Raw genomic sequence first — 14,350 nt, 5'->3', positions numbered from 1 at the left:
TAGAAGGAAAATACATAGGAAGAAAAAAAGTTAAAATAAAAATACCCTTTATATATTTGGCAAAGGGAATCCTGATTCTAGGGTATGATAGAAAGAAAATGGAAAATGTTTAATTTACAAACAGTGGAAGAATGCAAATCTAGACTTTAAACTAAAATTAAAGATTTTGAAAAAAATAAAGCTGAAAATAAAGTTGATGCAGATCAATTTTTAAAAATTAACCTATATGCAAAGCACTTGAACATGAAAAGAAAAAGCATAGGAAACATTTGGATGTGAATTTTTGCATTGTGACACAAATAAATTATGGGGATATGAACTGAATAGATGATTTTATTGATATAAAGAACTCCCAGGGAAGGATATTCCTGCTACAAATACAGATGGACTCTTTCTTTGTCATTTATTGCCTTAAAGAATTACTTGGGGGGCTACTGAATAACAAAGTCAGAAATAGGACTTTACCCTACTTCTCCCTATCTTTTAGACCAATTTTTTTATCTACTGTGCTGCACAATTGTCTTTCTCACAAATAAATGAACAGCCTTAAATTATACTTTACCATTGGAAGGAGTTTGGTGAGTGAAAGAAAGAGTTAGGAAGAGTGAAAATATTGTCTTAGAACAGCACCCATTTTTACCTGAATTATTTAGGATAATAACCACTTAGAGAAACTCCAGCTTCACACACATACACACACACATCATAGGAAACATTTAAGATTATTAAAAATAATTCCTAAATAGCTTAGACTATTTAGTCTAAGTTATGGCTAGCTTGGACACAAAATGTTGAATTGGAGAAGCACTTGTCAGTGTTTTTTAGCATCTTGGAAACAATAGATTTACTAACATCTAGTTCATTTATTTTCATAAGGATTATGACTGAATCTTTGATTTCATTGATGTAAGGAATGCCAAATGCCACTACATTGTCATTGCTACACTCAATGATGTAAGGAATGCCCAATGCCCAGTGCCACTATAGTACAGGTCATTGAGAAGTAGTTAGATGGCACATAGATAAAATTTGGGAATTGGAGTTAGGAAGACCCTAGTACAAATTCTTTCTCAGACTTTACTAGGTCTATGACTCTGGGGAAGTCACTTATCCCACTCAGTGTCCCAGGCAACTGTATTTGCTTATAATTTTGCAGAGCAGGTGCTAAGCTACTACTACTACTATTATTACCCCTACAACACCATTACCACTACCATTATTACTTAGTACTTATATAACACTTTAAGGTGGTAAAACACTTTATGTATGTTATCTCAATTGATTCTTGAAACAACAGATAAAGAAGCTGAGGCTTAGAGAGGATAAATGACTTTCCCAGGTTCACACAGTTAGACAATGTGTGAGGATAGATTTGAACTTCCTGATTCCAAGTCCCAAACTTTGTCCACTGTTCCACCTAACTTTCTCTGGATGCCCTTGGGTTTCCTATATCAGTGAAATAACATATTCAGTCATCACTCAGCCCCAAATTGGATGCAAATAAGTCAGATGCTTCTTTGATGCAAACATTGCTAGTATCCTGGATAAAGTCTGGAATATGCCCATGCTACAACTCTGGCTATATCATTGTCTTTATTGTAGGCTATTCAAAGAACTTGACAGAATTATTAGAATTTGCCATAGAATAACTGTCTATCTTGTACATTATATGTGAATGTTATTTCAGGAATGTAAAACTTACTGGGGAGGAATAGAAAGAGGAATCAAAAAATAGTGTTGCAAAGAACAGCAATACAGTTTTTATATGGTTGGCTTGATTCTGATATCACCTATAATGGAAACAATATTTAGAATATTATCATAAAGCATCATATGAGGGAAAAATCTTTAAGCAAGCTAAGGATGGAGTAGTCATTTTAAAGTTTTATCTAGTTTTAATAAGTGCCAAAAACCAGGCAAAATTTAGTTACAATTTGGGATAATAGTATAAAACTCAAGTTGTAAGAAAAATGACCAGGTTAAAAAAGAAGGGAACCTTAAAAATAGAAGGTAGAGAAGTATGTGCATTTAAAGTTGGCAAAGAGAAATCATTGTGGACAAGGCACCCATATATTGTTACATAGATATGAACTTGACATTACCACATAAGGGAGCAATCAAAGAAAAAGTGGGACCTCAAAGTAGTTCTAACTGAAAATCAAAATAAGAAAATTAGCTCCATCAGGACAATCCAGAAAATTAAATTTCTAGATTACTTTGAATAAATTTAATCTAGTTGTATGGGGAGAAAATGTCTGATGAATACATACAGAGTTTAAAATTTCTGATTGCCTCTAATCAAAATCCATCAAGTCAGCCTTTTCTAATTTTCAATAATTTCTGTAGACTACAAATTTAGTCATGCTTTATAATTCTTGTTGAGTAGAAACAATTTAGGGCAATATTAATGGCAGCAATTCTACAACTTGTGCAGTTTATCAAGATGGTTTTAATGCTGTCTAGTTGAACTGAATGAAATGTAAGGACAATAAACCAAGATTATGTAAATGGCAATGGAATTTAGAATGAAAGAATCCAGATCTTCTAAATTTAAAAATAATTTCTCTTTAATATATTTTAGTTGGGAAATCTTTGACACAAATGATATACTTGTCCAAGATAAAATTTTCTTTTCACATTTCACATCCTGCTTTTTACTTCACTGCTTGATAGCAATATTACTAGAAACTTAATTCTAATTTCTAAGGTATTGTTAACAGTAATTACTTTTGCTTGGAAATTATATTGAAAAATATATGAACCAATTTGAAGAAATAGGGTAAAGGTTGTACATCATTAATCAATTAGGCAAAATTTATTAAACTCCTACTATGTACCAGATACTTTGTTCAGTTCTGCTGATGGAAGTTTAAAGAGTAAAGCAATCCTTACTCTCAAGGGGAAAGACTAACTCATATGCATATATTCATACATGCACACATTTATACTTATACATTTACATAGAAAACTGAATACATATCCATGTGTATTTATGTATATTTATGTATATATGCATATATATTTCATAAACATAAAATGAATACATAGAACTATTTGCAAAATAGTTAAATACATAGTAGTTAGGGAGAAAAGGTACTCATGGTTGGGAGAATTAGAAAACTTCCTGCAGAAGATGATGCTTGAACTACTTCTTAAAGGAAGAGAGTGTCTCTAGGGGTATAGATAAGGAAGGCATCCAATTCAAGCATGTGAAAAAGTTAGTGTAAATACAAGGAAATTGGCAATTGGATGTCCTCAAGTCAACAACTCTTACTATAGTGTCAGATATACCGTACTTTATGCTAGAGATAGTAAGAGATCGAAATGCATTTGCCTATCCCCAGGGTGCTCACATTCTAATGAAGGAGAAAACATGCAGAAAACTTTGCACATGCTATACATTTACAATATAAAAGAAGGTCATTTCAAAATAACAACATTTCAAAAGTTGTTAACAAGAAGTTCAGTTGGGCTAGATCCAAGAGTGTGATTCAAACAAAGTCCTAAAATAAACTTCCCAGCTTATCTCTTCTTGGTAATCAGTATGGCAAGGGCTTCAATATTAGCCAGAAATATTCTTAGAATATATGGGAAGTTCTAGAGGAGATCCTAGAGTCAGAATTCAGAATAACTAAATAGTCACTCTAAATTTAAAAAAAAATTCAAATCTGTATATTTCAGAGTACTGTATTTTTTCCAATTTTCCCCTATCAAGGATGAATTTTTAAGAATAAGATTAATCTACTTAGACCTTGATTGTGAGATTGTATTGACCTGGATATGCTCTGCATACACTAGGTATTTCATAAATATTAATAAATAAACTTACTATCTGCAAGACATTGTGATAGGTGCTGAGGATACAAAAATAACAAAATTTCATGAAGTCTTTTATTCAGTCACTGAGGCAAGTTAGCAGCGACATTTATTTAAAATTGTTGCAATTGATCTCAGGTAACTTTTGAACTTTCTATCCCTTTCTTAGTCCACTTCTTTATAGCAAAAAAAAAATTAGCTTATTTTTTATCTGGAGACAAAAGTCCTTCAGAAAGTATAGATGGCAAATAAAGGTTTACATAAATCAGGAAATTCCCATACTTTCTAAGCAGTGATGAGGTAAGGGACAAAGAAGATTGTGTTCCCATACAGCAGGGCAAACAGGTACATGCAGGCAAATAGCAAATTCTACATAGGCAGATCATTCCTTAGGTGGGTAAGTGAGTTACAAAAGGCTCTTAAACACATAATAGGAATAAATGCTTATTCCTTTCTTTCTTTCCTTCCTCCTACTGCTCAAGATTATATTCCATTCAAGGTAGAAATGTCCTTCCTTGTTATCTGCTCACTAATATGGTGTATCATCTCTGAACCCCACCCCCTTCTTTGCAGAGAGCCATAATACCCAAGCTTCCTCTGTTTCTAAATGATTCTTGCCCCCACCCCCCATAAACATTTTAAATTAGCATGGGTTAAGAAAGGAAGGGACTATATCTAATCTAAATTCTTCATTTTGCTGATGAGGCAAATGCTATTGTGACATTATCAAGGTCAAACATATAATAAGTGACAAAGAGAAAGTTTGATCCCTGGGTGGTCTTGCTGTAAATAAACTTCTTCCATTTTATCACACTTTCTCTCCTTCCTGCCCTTTAGCGACTTCAGTTTTGCTGGGGGATGTGAAATGTGTACAAATGATGAGTTATTGATTACTTGAACAGAGAAACTTCCATAGAAAGCTGATCCTTGAAGGGAAGTAAGAATTCAGAATTAAAAGTCAGAGATGAGGATGCAGGGCATCCAAGATATGGAAAGTTGCTTTTGTGGATACATTCATGTGGGAGATAGAAGGTTGAGTTGAAGAAAAGCTAGGAATTAAGCTTGACTGAAACAAAGGGGACATGAAAGGCAGCAGTATGAAATAAAGCTGGAAGAGTGAGTTGGAGAGAACTTGAAGATGACCTTAAATGGCAGGTTGAAGATATTGACTTGATTTATTAAATAATCTAATGGAGTTATACCAGGGCAGGACTGGAACTAGAGCAGAGCTAACTGGGAGGCCAGCTTAGATGTGAATTCAAGGATAATGACTACTTTGCCTCTCCCATGTGATAATTCTTTTTTATTCTCAATTATTTTCAGTTCTTTAGGATTACAGATTGGACCTATCATTTCACTGGTAGAGGGTGATACCAGGAAATCAGGGCAGGTTGACACCTCCTATGCTTCTATTGGAGTTGCCTAGAGGCCAGAAAAGATAAATAAGTTAAGGGTATCAGTTGAGTATCAGAGGCCTGAAATGAGTGCTACTCTTCCTGCCTTCCAAATCAGTTCTCTATCATCTCCAGTTGCCTCTCTTAGAATATCTAGCAGACTTATAGCAAAAAAAAGTTTTAAAAGAAAACTAAAGCTTTTCTATCTGCTAATTTCATCTTGAACATATACAACTGCTGAGGGGAAGCTTCTACATTCAAGGACACCAAGGGAAGGTAGAAGTTTATCTCATTTTCCTCTTAATGCATTTTTTTTTGAGACTGGGCCTCTCTATCCCAATTTGGTTCTGAGTATACAGAACACTCAAGTGTCAAATCTTATCTCTAATGAGTTTTGGAATTAATTTCTGACCTGTATTCTTTCTTAGGTAGCTTGGTGGCTTCCCATTTCAAGAGCTCACCATAATGGCATCAGACAGTGCAGATAACTATTGGCTTAGTTCACTGTAGTATAGAATTGTTGAACTTATGAGATCCACCATCCTCAGATTCCTTGGAGGAAGTACCCTTACTCTGAAATTTGCACATTTTATGCATGCATAGATTTATGTTGCATATACATATATGTTCATTTATGTATAAATAAATATATGACTATTTTAGAATAATTGATTTCATTTGTAAACCTATGTATTTGATGCATTTTAAAATACTACTTTAAGAAGTCATCTTTTATGCTTCATCAGATTCCTAAAGTGATCTATGATATTATAAAGAATGTTAAGAATCCTTTTCTCAGTGGAAGCTCCCAACTCTCTCTTCCCTCCAAGTTCTCGGAGCTATGAAATTAACTCCAATTATGATGTGTAACAGCTAACTATCTATGAAATGCAGCAAACAATGTTTAGTAAAATGCTAATTAGGTTTGATATTTCTTTTTAATTCTTTATGTTGTCAGAGTTCAGAGCCTGGGAAATTTGAAAGAAGAAGAAAAAGGAGGAGGAGGAGGAGAAGAGGAAGAAGAAGAGGGAGAGGAAGAGGAAGAAGAAAAAGAAGAAGGAGAAGGAGAAGGACAAAAAGGAGGAGGAGAAGAAGAAGGAGGAGGAGGAGGAAGAGGAAGAAAGAAAGAAGGAAAGAAAGAAAGAAAGAGTGGAAGGAAGGAAAGAAGGAAGGAAGGAAGGAAGGAAGGAAGGAAGGAAGGAAGGAAGGAAGGAGACTGGTAGATAAGAGAGAATGGCCACAGAAGGACAAACAAAATCCAAAGGCTGGGAGGTCTGTTAAAACAGGAAGGATATTTGTGAGGAAAGACTTTGCGATCAGAATTTTTGCCTCTCGTTGTGGACAGTTCTTTCTCAGTCCTGTTTTTATGTTCCTTTCAGAGTATGCAGAATTCTGAGCCCTCCAGGTTTGGTTATTGCTGAAAGAAGTATTGTGTTATAATAAAAAGAGAGAGAGAGAGAGAGAGAGAGAGAGAGAGAGAGAGAGAGAGAGAGAGAGAGAGAGAGAGAGAGTAGAGACTAGCAGTAAAGACATCTGGCTTCTAATCCTGACTCCTATACTTAATACCTTCTATTGTTTGAATTACTTAATTTTTTTGAGCCTCAGTTTCGCAATCCACAAATTTGGACAAACAGGGACCCTGGTGGTGGTAAGGATAGTTTTATTATTTGTCTAATGTTTTGATACCCATTGTAAAATTGATAAATTTCAAAGGTAGGGAATATATATATATATATTTATGCTATCTACAGATATAGGTGAAAATATAGAAATTAATACAAATATATTATAAATATAACTTTAGAAAGCTAACCAAACTGAACTTCTTTTTCAATACTCACATCTGCCAGTGGCTTTCTTCTGAGATGATGTTCCATTTATCTTATATGTACAAATCTGTTTGCATGCATAGAATGTGAATTCCTTGAATGCAGGACAGATCACGTTTTGTTTTGTTTTTTTCATGATTTCCCCAGCACCTAGCACAATATGGGCACTGTAAATGCTCAATAAATGCTTATTGACTTTAGGATAAGCCATCTCTAGTCATTATCTTACAAATGTGTATTGTACATTTAGAGATATATGTCTACATAATATCTATATTTACATACATCTTTGAGCATACATATACATATAAATATATATGTGTGGGAAGTCTATCTCCATGTTTATTTATATGTTTATGTATTTACATGTTTACATATACATTTATACAGGCACACACAAATATGACATAAGCAAAACACAATTTCAGTAGCTCAAAAGAAAAGTGAGATGCTCAAATTTAGAGACATCTTCACTCCAAATGGATTCTTTTGCATACCTGGCTGGATCTGAACTGAGGTCCTCCTGACTCCAGGTCTGGTGCTCTATCCATTGTGCAACCTAGCTGCCCCAGAGTATTCCTTTATCAATATGGATTGTGACCTGCTCAAATTGTTTATTTCTGTCCATGTATTTCCATAAATCTCTGTGAGTCCCTGTAGAGAATTGTCTATAAGAGTATACTTGTTACCACCTGATTTTTGTGAAGAACTACCTTGATAAATGCATTTAGATCCAAGCATAAAGGTTTTGAGACCCAAAAGTAAGAATAAAATGTCAAAATTATTAATATCTCCTTAGTTGCCTTTTTTCTTGGTATTGACATTATTTATGATTTCACTCTTGCTTTTGTTATATTTTCTTCCTTGAAATGTCTTGAGAAATAGATATCTAAGTGTTTTTTAAATTGTGTTAACTCTCAAAGATATTTCTTCTTTTTGTATATTGTTAGGCCCAATTATTTTTCCCAACATCATTTTCTTGAGTATCATTTCCATTTTATCATAGTTATTGTTCTTGTTTGTTGTCCTTTGGACACGAAGAGGACAAAAATGGCATCATTATATTGTGTTCAAGGTACAGTATGTTCGAATATGCCTGATCAGACCAATATAAGCCTAAAAGGCTCTCCCACAGGTCAGTCACAAGAGTTCACTTGGAATGGAAATGTCTCTAAATTGAATCAACTCATGTTTATTTTGAGTTACTGCAATTCTGTTTTGCTCATGCACAGCACCATTTTGATGTGGACATGCCTTGTGCAGTCCCATGCCAATGTTTCCTGTGTTTCACAAACAATTCCAAAGTTTGACAGAAAGACCTTGAGAATATTCTAGTATTGCTTGTTCTCACCTATGTATGGGCATTTGCTTTGTTTTAATTCTCCATTAAATAGAATTTAGGCAAAAAATATGTTTGGCATTTGATCAATATGGCCATTGCTTTGGAACAGTGCTCTCAGCAATAGGATTTGATGCTTTGCAGTTCAACTCAAGAAAGGACTTCGGTGTTCAATACTTTATCTTGCCAGGCAATTTTCAGAATTTTCTTAAGACAATTCAAATGGAAGCAATTCAGTTTCCTGAAATGTCACTGATTCAGTTTTCCATGAGCTTACAACAATGAAGTCAGCAAAACAGCTTTGTAGACTTGGTCTAACATTCTTTCTTTCTTATCCTTTCCTTCAGAGCCTCACAAATTCTTTGAGCTTCTTCTGGCAACATGTGCATATATCATCATCTATGTGTACTTCTCTGGAAAGTATACCACCAAGGTAAATGAACTTATCCACAGCATTCAGAATTTCTCCAGTTACTTAAATTAGTGGTTCTATGTATGGATGATTGGTTCTGGCTAGTGTTTTCTTGGTGAAAACTTTCATGCCAGACTTAGCACAGGTGCTTGCGAATAGATTTAAACTCTGTTGCATTTCAGCCTTTGAGGATGCATTGAGTGCACAGTTACCTGCAAATAAAAAGTCATGCACCAACTCTCCTTCTACTTTAGTCTTGGTTTGTAACCTTTTTACTATAAATAATTTGTTATCGGTGTGGTAGTTGCATTGATGCTGTTTTTGTCCTCATTGAAAATCAACTTGCTATTCTGTCTGACAGCAGCACAGAAAGCACCAAACTAAAAATCTTGGAAGTGATCACAGTCCTTCTTTACTCCATTGGGGAATGGGAGGGTATGAAACCATCATCTATTATGCAGAACCTCTGTAAGCTGGCTATTGTGAAATGGGCTTAAGATACTGATGAACTTCCCCAGGTAACAAGATAAGGGAATGACCTTCCATAAATCCCCACAACTAACAGTATCAAGACTTTGGTCAGACTGACAAATATTGTGTACAGACCTCTGTTCTGTTTATGGTATTTCTCCTTGAGTTGTCAAATATCATATTGATTATTACTCAATCCTTTCTGAAGCTACCCTGGCTCTTGGGTAGATGACCATCTTCTGGGAAAGAGATAATCCTGTTAAGAAAAGAGGAAGAAAATAAGCATTTATAGAATGCCTACTATATTCCAGGCACTGTGTTAGATACTTTGCCAGTGTTATCACTTTTGATCCTACAGATGCTCTTATTGTTTCCTTCTTGTAGTTAGAAAAACTGAGGCAAACAAAGGTTAAGTGACTTGCCCAGGGTCATACAACTAGGAAGGGACTGAAGCTCAATTTGAATTCAGGTCTTAATGACTACAGGTTCAGTTTATATCCTTTGTACCATCTAACTTCCTCTGCCTAATGAGCAGTCATTGATAGTGAGAATATACATTGGAAAACACATGTGAAGTTCTGTTCCATTTCACTTTCATTTTTTGTCCTTCCATTTTTATCAATAAATGCTCAAGGGTGATCTGACTATTTGGTCCCATGTTATCTTTTTTATGGGCATATATTCCCTCTAATACTAATGGCTATTTTGTGTAATGATATTACTCACTTCTCTCCTGATGAATCTATATGTGGGACAAGAAACAACAGTTAGAACTAAAATTGGAACAATTGGTTGGTTTAAAATTGGGAAAGGGACATGACAAGGCTGTATATTGTCTAATATATTCATTTATCTAACTGAAATGCAGAATGCATTATGCAAAATATCAGGCTAGATGAATCAAAAACTGGAATAAAGATTGCTAGGAGAAATAGCAATCTCACATATGCAGATGATGCCACATAAAATGAAAAAGAATTAAGGAATATCTTGAAGAGGGTAAAAAAGGAGAGTCTAAAAGTTGACTTGAAACTTAACATTGATAGAACTAAGATCATGACAATTGGTTCTTGGCTAATAGAGAGAGAGAGAAGAAATGGAAAGTGTCAGAGTTTATATTCTCAGACTCAAAGACTTTCTCTGCAGACAGCAACTGTAGTCATGAAATTGGAAGACAATTGCTCCTTGAAAAGAAAGCTGTGACAAATTTGGATAATATACTAACTAGCAGAGAAATTGCCTTGTTGACAGATTCCCATCCAGTCAAAGCTGTGGTTTCTCTAATACTTATGTAAGGCTGTGAGACTTGGTCTATGAGGAAAACAGCACATAGAATTGATATTGTGGTGCTGTAGACTTTAGAGAATTCCTTGAACAGCAAGGAGATCAAAGCAAGAAGGACAAATACTGAAGCTGAAACTTAAATACTTTGGTTTCATGATGAGAAGATAGGAAAAATTGAAGGCAAAAGGAGAAGGGGACAGTAAAGGATGAAATACAAAGATGAGGGGACAGTTGGGGAATGAGATACAAAGATAGTGTCATGGAGTCAATGAACCTGAGCTTGAACAGACTGTGAGATAGTTGAGTATAGAAAGACCTGTTGTACCATGATGCATGAGGTCACAAGGAATTGGACATGAATGAATGAACAACAACAATAACAAAGTCTCACAATCTTCATCTTCCCCTATACTTCTTTTGCAAATGGGCTTCTTTCATAAATTGGAATTGCCTTTTACTTCCTTGTCCCTCTTTTCAACAAAGAAATCAAATGTTTGCTGGATGATAATATGTTCGTTTAGCATCCTTTTTGTTCACATCAGTTAAACTTTTCTAAGAAAGGACTATAATCAGAATCAAGTTCTTCACACTTGATTGAGAAATTTTTAGGAAACCCTTGGTCACATAGGTAATTTTGGTGCTCTTACAATTATATATTATGTCCTCTCATCTTTATCCTTTCTTCTAATTAGATGTTAATTTTGACCTTTGTTTCAACAAGTTGATCAGTAGCACACAGGCAGCTAGCTGATTCTGAAATAATTCCCATATCTGTAGACTTTCATTTCCAAATCTGTGAAAATCTGATTAATTTTTTGATGCTTAATACTTACTACATTTAGTACTTTTTGATTCTTTTTGAATAACATTGAGGATAAAATCTATTTTCTAACACATACATATACCCACATGCATACACACGTGTGTGCTTTTTTTAAAATTGTTTTTTGCAAGGCAATGGAATTAAGTGGATTGCCCAAGGTCACACAGCTAGGTAATTATTAAGTGTCTGAGGTCAAATTTGAACTCAGGTCCTTCTGACTCCAGGGCTGGTGCTCTATCCACTATACCACCTAGCTGCTGAATAGGTGTGTGTTTATATATATACGATACACAAATATTCAGTTAAATGGCATAGCAGACCAAAGATAAGTCTTGAATCAAGAAGGCTCATCTTCATGACTTCCAATCTGACCTCATTCACTTACTAGCTTCATTCACTTACTAATGTGACCCTGAGTAAGTCACTTAATTTTATTTTCCTCATCTGTAAAATAAGCTAAAGAAAGAAATAGTAAACCACTCTAGTATGTAATAATAGTAAATAGTAAAACATTCCAAAATAGGGTCATGAGGAAAGAAAAATGAGTGATCAACAACCACCACTACTGACAGCATATATATATATATGTATATATATAATTATATATATATACATATATATATATATGCAGATATATTTGTATGGATATACATTTACACCAACCATACTCTTTTCCCCTTAATTTTGTTATATTCATTTTTAATACAGTCCTTCAAGTATCAAATTATATGATAATTATATGATGATTTGGTTTGGGGGATCTTAAATTCTTTCTAGAAATTCTCTACTGCAATATTCACAATATTTGTTAGGGCAAAACTTACAATTATCTTCCTGGCAGTCATTGTGCTTATTTTCATTATGAGTACTGCAAGGTAGAACCATGAAGTGTCCTCTAAGGTATTGTATCTTTTGCTTCTTAAGGCATATTATGTAAGCAATTGTATAAACACCCTTATTCTCCTCTTTGAGAACTAGCTTATAAATAATTATTTTTTTGACAAATCTTCTCTTTGTCTCTTTCTTTTTCAGAGAAAAATGTCCACATGGTTGTAGTTTAACTCTTCTAGTAGCAATGCAAATTTTTAGTCATTAGAGAAAGATCTCTCAGAGTATCAAATTTATATTTAAATAAATTTGTATTTATGAACTTTTATAAATATATTTTAAACTCTCAAATTAGAGTAACAAATTAAATTGATCTTTATTGATGGCATAAAAATCAATGAGATTGGAATCATGAGGTTAACACTGAGCTTAAGAGGAATTGAAAAGTTCTGCCATTGTTGGTCAGAAACTATCTCCTCCTGAAACTACTTCTTGTCTTTGACAAGTAAAGATATAGGAGCAAAGACCAACAATTGGTTTATAGAACTGCTCATTTATAGAAATTACTAAGGAAAATTATAGTATGGATTGTCCATTACCTGTTTTAGTTCCCAGAAAATTCTAGTTTTTGTTTTCCTTCCTTCTTTCCCTCCCTTGCTCCCTTGTTCCTCCCTCCCTTCCTCTCCCTCTCCCTCTCCCTCCCTCCCTCCCTCCCTCTCTCTCTCTCTCTCTCTCTCTCTCTCTCTCTCTCTCTCTCTCTCCCTCTCCCTCCCTCTCTCTCTCTCTCTCTCTCTTTCTTTCTGAAATAAATGAGAGTATAGAAAATATCAGATCCTTAGTCAAATAAACTGTGTTTTTGACATATTACTCAAATGACTCCTGAGCTGACATGATGTACAGCAACCATAATATTATAACCATCTTGAGGTTGAAAGAGAGTAATTTTCTTCTATTTTGGAAAGATGCTCTCTCTCTTTAATACTATTGAGGGTAAGCCTTTGTGAAGGACCAACAGAGACATCTTGTGTCCTTAGTGGCTACCTTTTGAAGATTTTAGCAAATATATAATTGTGTTTGTTGTAATCTAAAGTATTTATTACAATAGGAGCAACATAATAAAAATGGATAAAAACATTGACTCAAGAATCAGAACTGAGTTTAAATCTCATATCTGATACTATGTTAACTTGAGCTTAAGTCATTTAACCTTCCTGGCCCTCAATTTCCTCATCTGTAAATTACAGGGGTTGGCAACATGTGGAAGACTATACCTATAGTTGCTGGAATTGTGGAAGACTGAGGTCAATGGATGACTTGAGCACAAATTCGGTTGTTTTTCCTTCATTCTCAAAAAGGACCATTAAGATTAAAATGAATATTCATTGGGTATTCACACTGAATCCAGTGCAAATATGGAGGTAGTGTTAGTAGTGTGAGCACTAGACTCCCTAAAATGGATTAACTCATATCAGAAATGCAAAGGTCAAAGTTTCTGTGCTGATTGGCAATGGAATTGACCCCATGATTGACTGTAGTATTAGCCTGGCCAAAACAGGGAGATCCAATGTCAAATAAATAAAAAATAAGGTGAAATATTTTGTCTAGACAGTTTCAGAGTTCATCCTCAGCTCTAAATTGATGATTCTATCATCCTATGAATCTGCATAATCCTTTGAATCAGCAACCCAAAACCCCTCTGGGTGAATTTAGGATTACAGATAATGTCATCTCACAAAATAACCATAAGAAGTGCAAGGAGGAAAATGACTTTCAGTTTCCTTATCTTTAAAATAGCAACTAAAGTACTTTAAGGTTTGTAAAAAAACTTTCCTTACAATAAGACTGTGAGTTGGTGGTACAACTAATATGATCCTTATTTCACAGCTGAGAAAACTGAGCTTTTAAGTGATCTGCCTATGGCCACATAAAAAATATAAGAGGTAGGCTGTGAACCTAGGTTTTCTAATTCTAAAATCAACTTCCTTTCCATTGTCATACTGATTTATGATTGGCATAGATGAAAGACTGGTCTTAGAGTCAGAAAGGCTAGGTTATACATTCTACTTCTGACATATTTTATCTTTGCAATTAGGAGCAAACCTTTTAACTTCTTAAGAATATAATTAATAAATAATTTGCCAGTGAAAAGCATTT

General features: G+C 34.4%; 1 long non-coding RNA gene across 1 annotated transcript in view; it reads right to left on the bottom strand.

The window, feature by feature from the left end:
* LOC141523046 (uncharacterized) overlaps positions 1 to 14,350 on the bottom strand; it is a 122,553-nt gene that overhangs the window by 43,543 nt on the left and 64,660 nt on the right. The window contains exon 2 of the long non-coding RNA XR_012478316.1: positions 9,397 to 9,517. This is a non-coding gene — a long non-coding RNA (uncharacterized LOC141523046). The remainder of the gene's footprint in view (positions 1 to 9,396; positions 9,518 to 14,350) is intronic.

Source organism: Macrotis lagotis, chromosome 1, assembly GCF_037893015.1.
Source record: "Macrotis lagotis isolate mMagLag1 chromosome 1, bilby.v1.9.chrom.fasta, whole genome shotgun sequence".
Taxonomy (NCBI): domain Eukaryota; kingdom Metazoa; phylum Chordata; class Mammalia; order Peramelemorphia; family Peramelidae; genus Macrotis; species Macrotis lagotis.
Note: the sequence above shows the minus strand (reverse complement) of the source record. Positions and strands in the feature narration are given on the sequence as shown.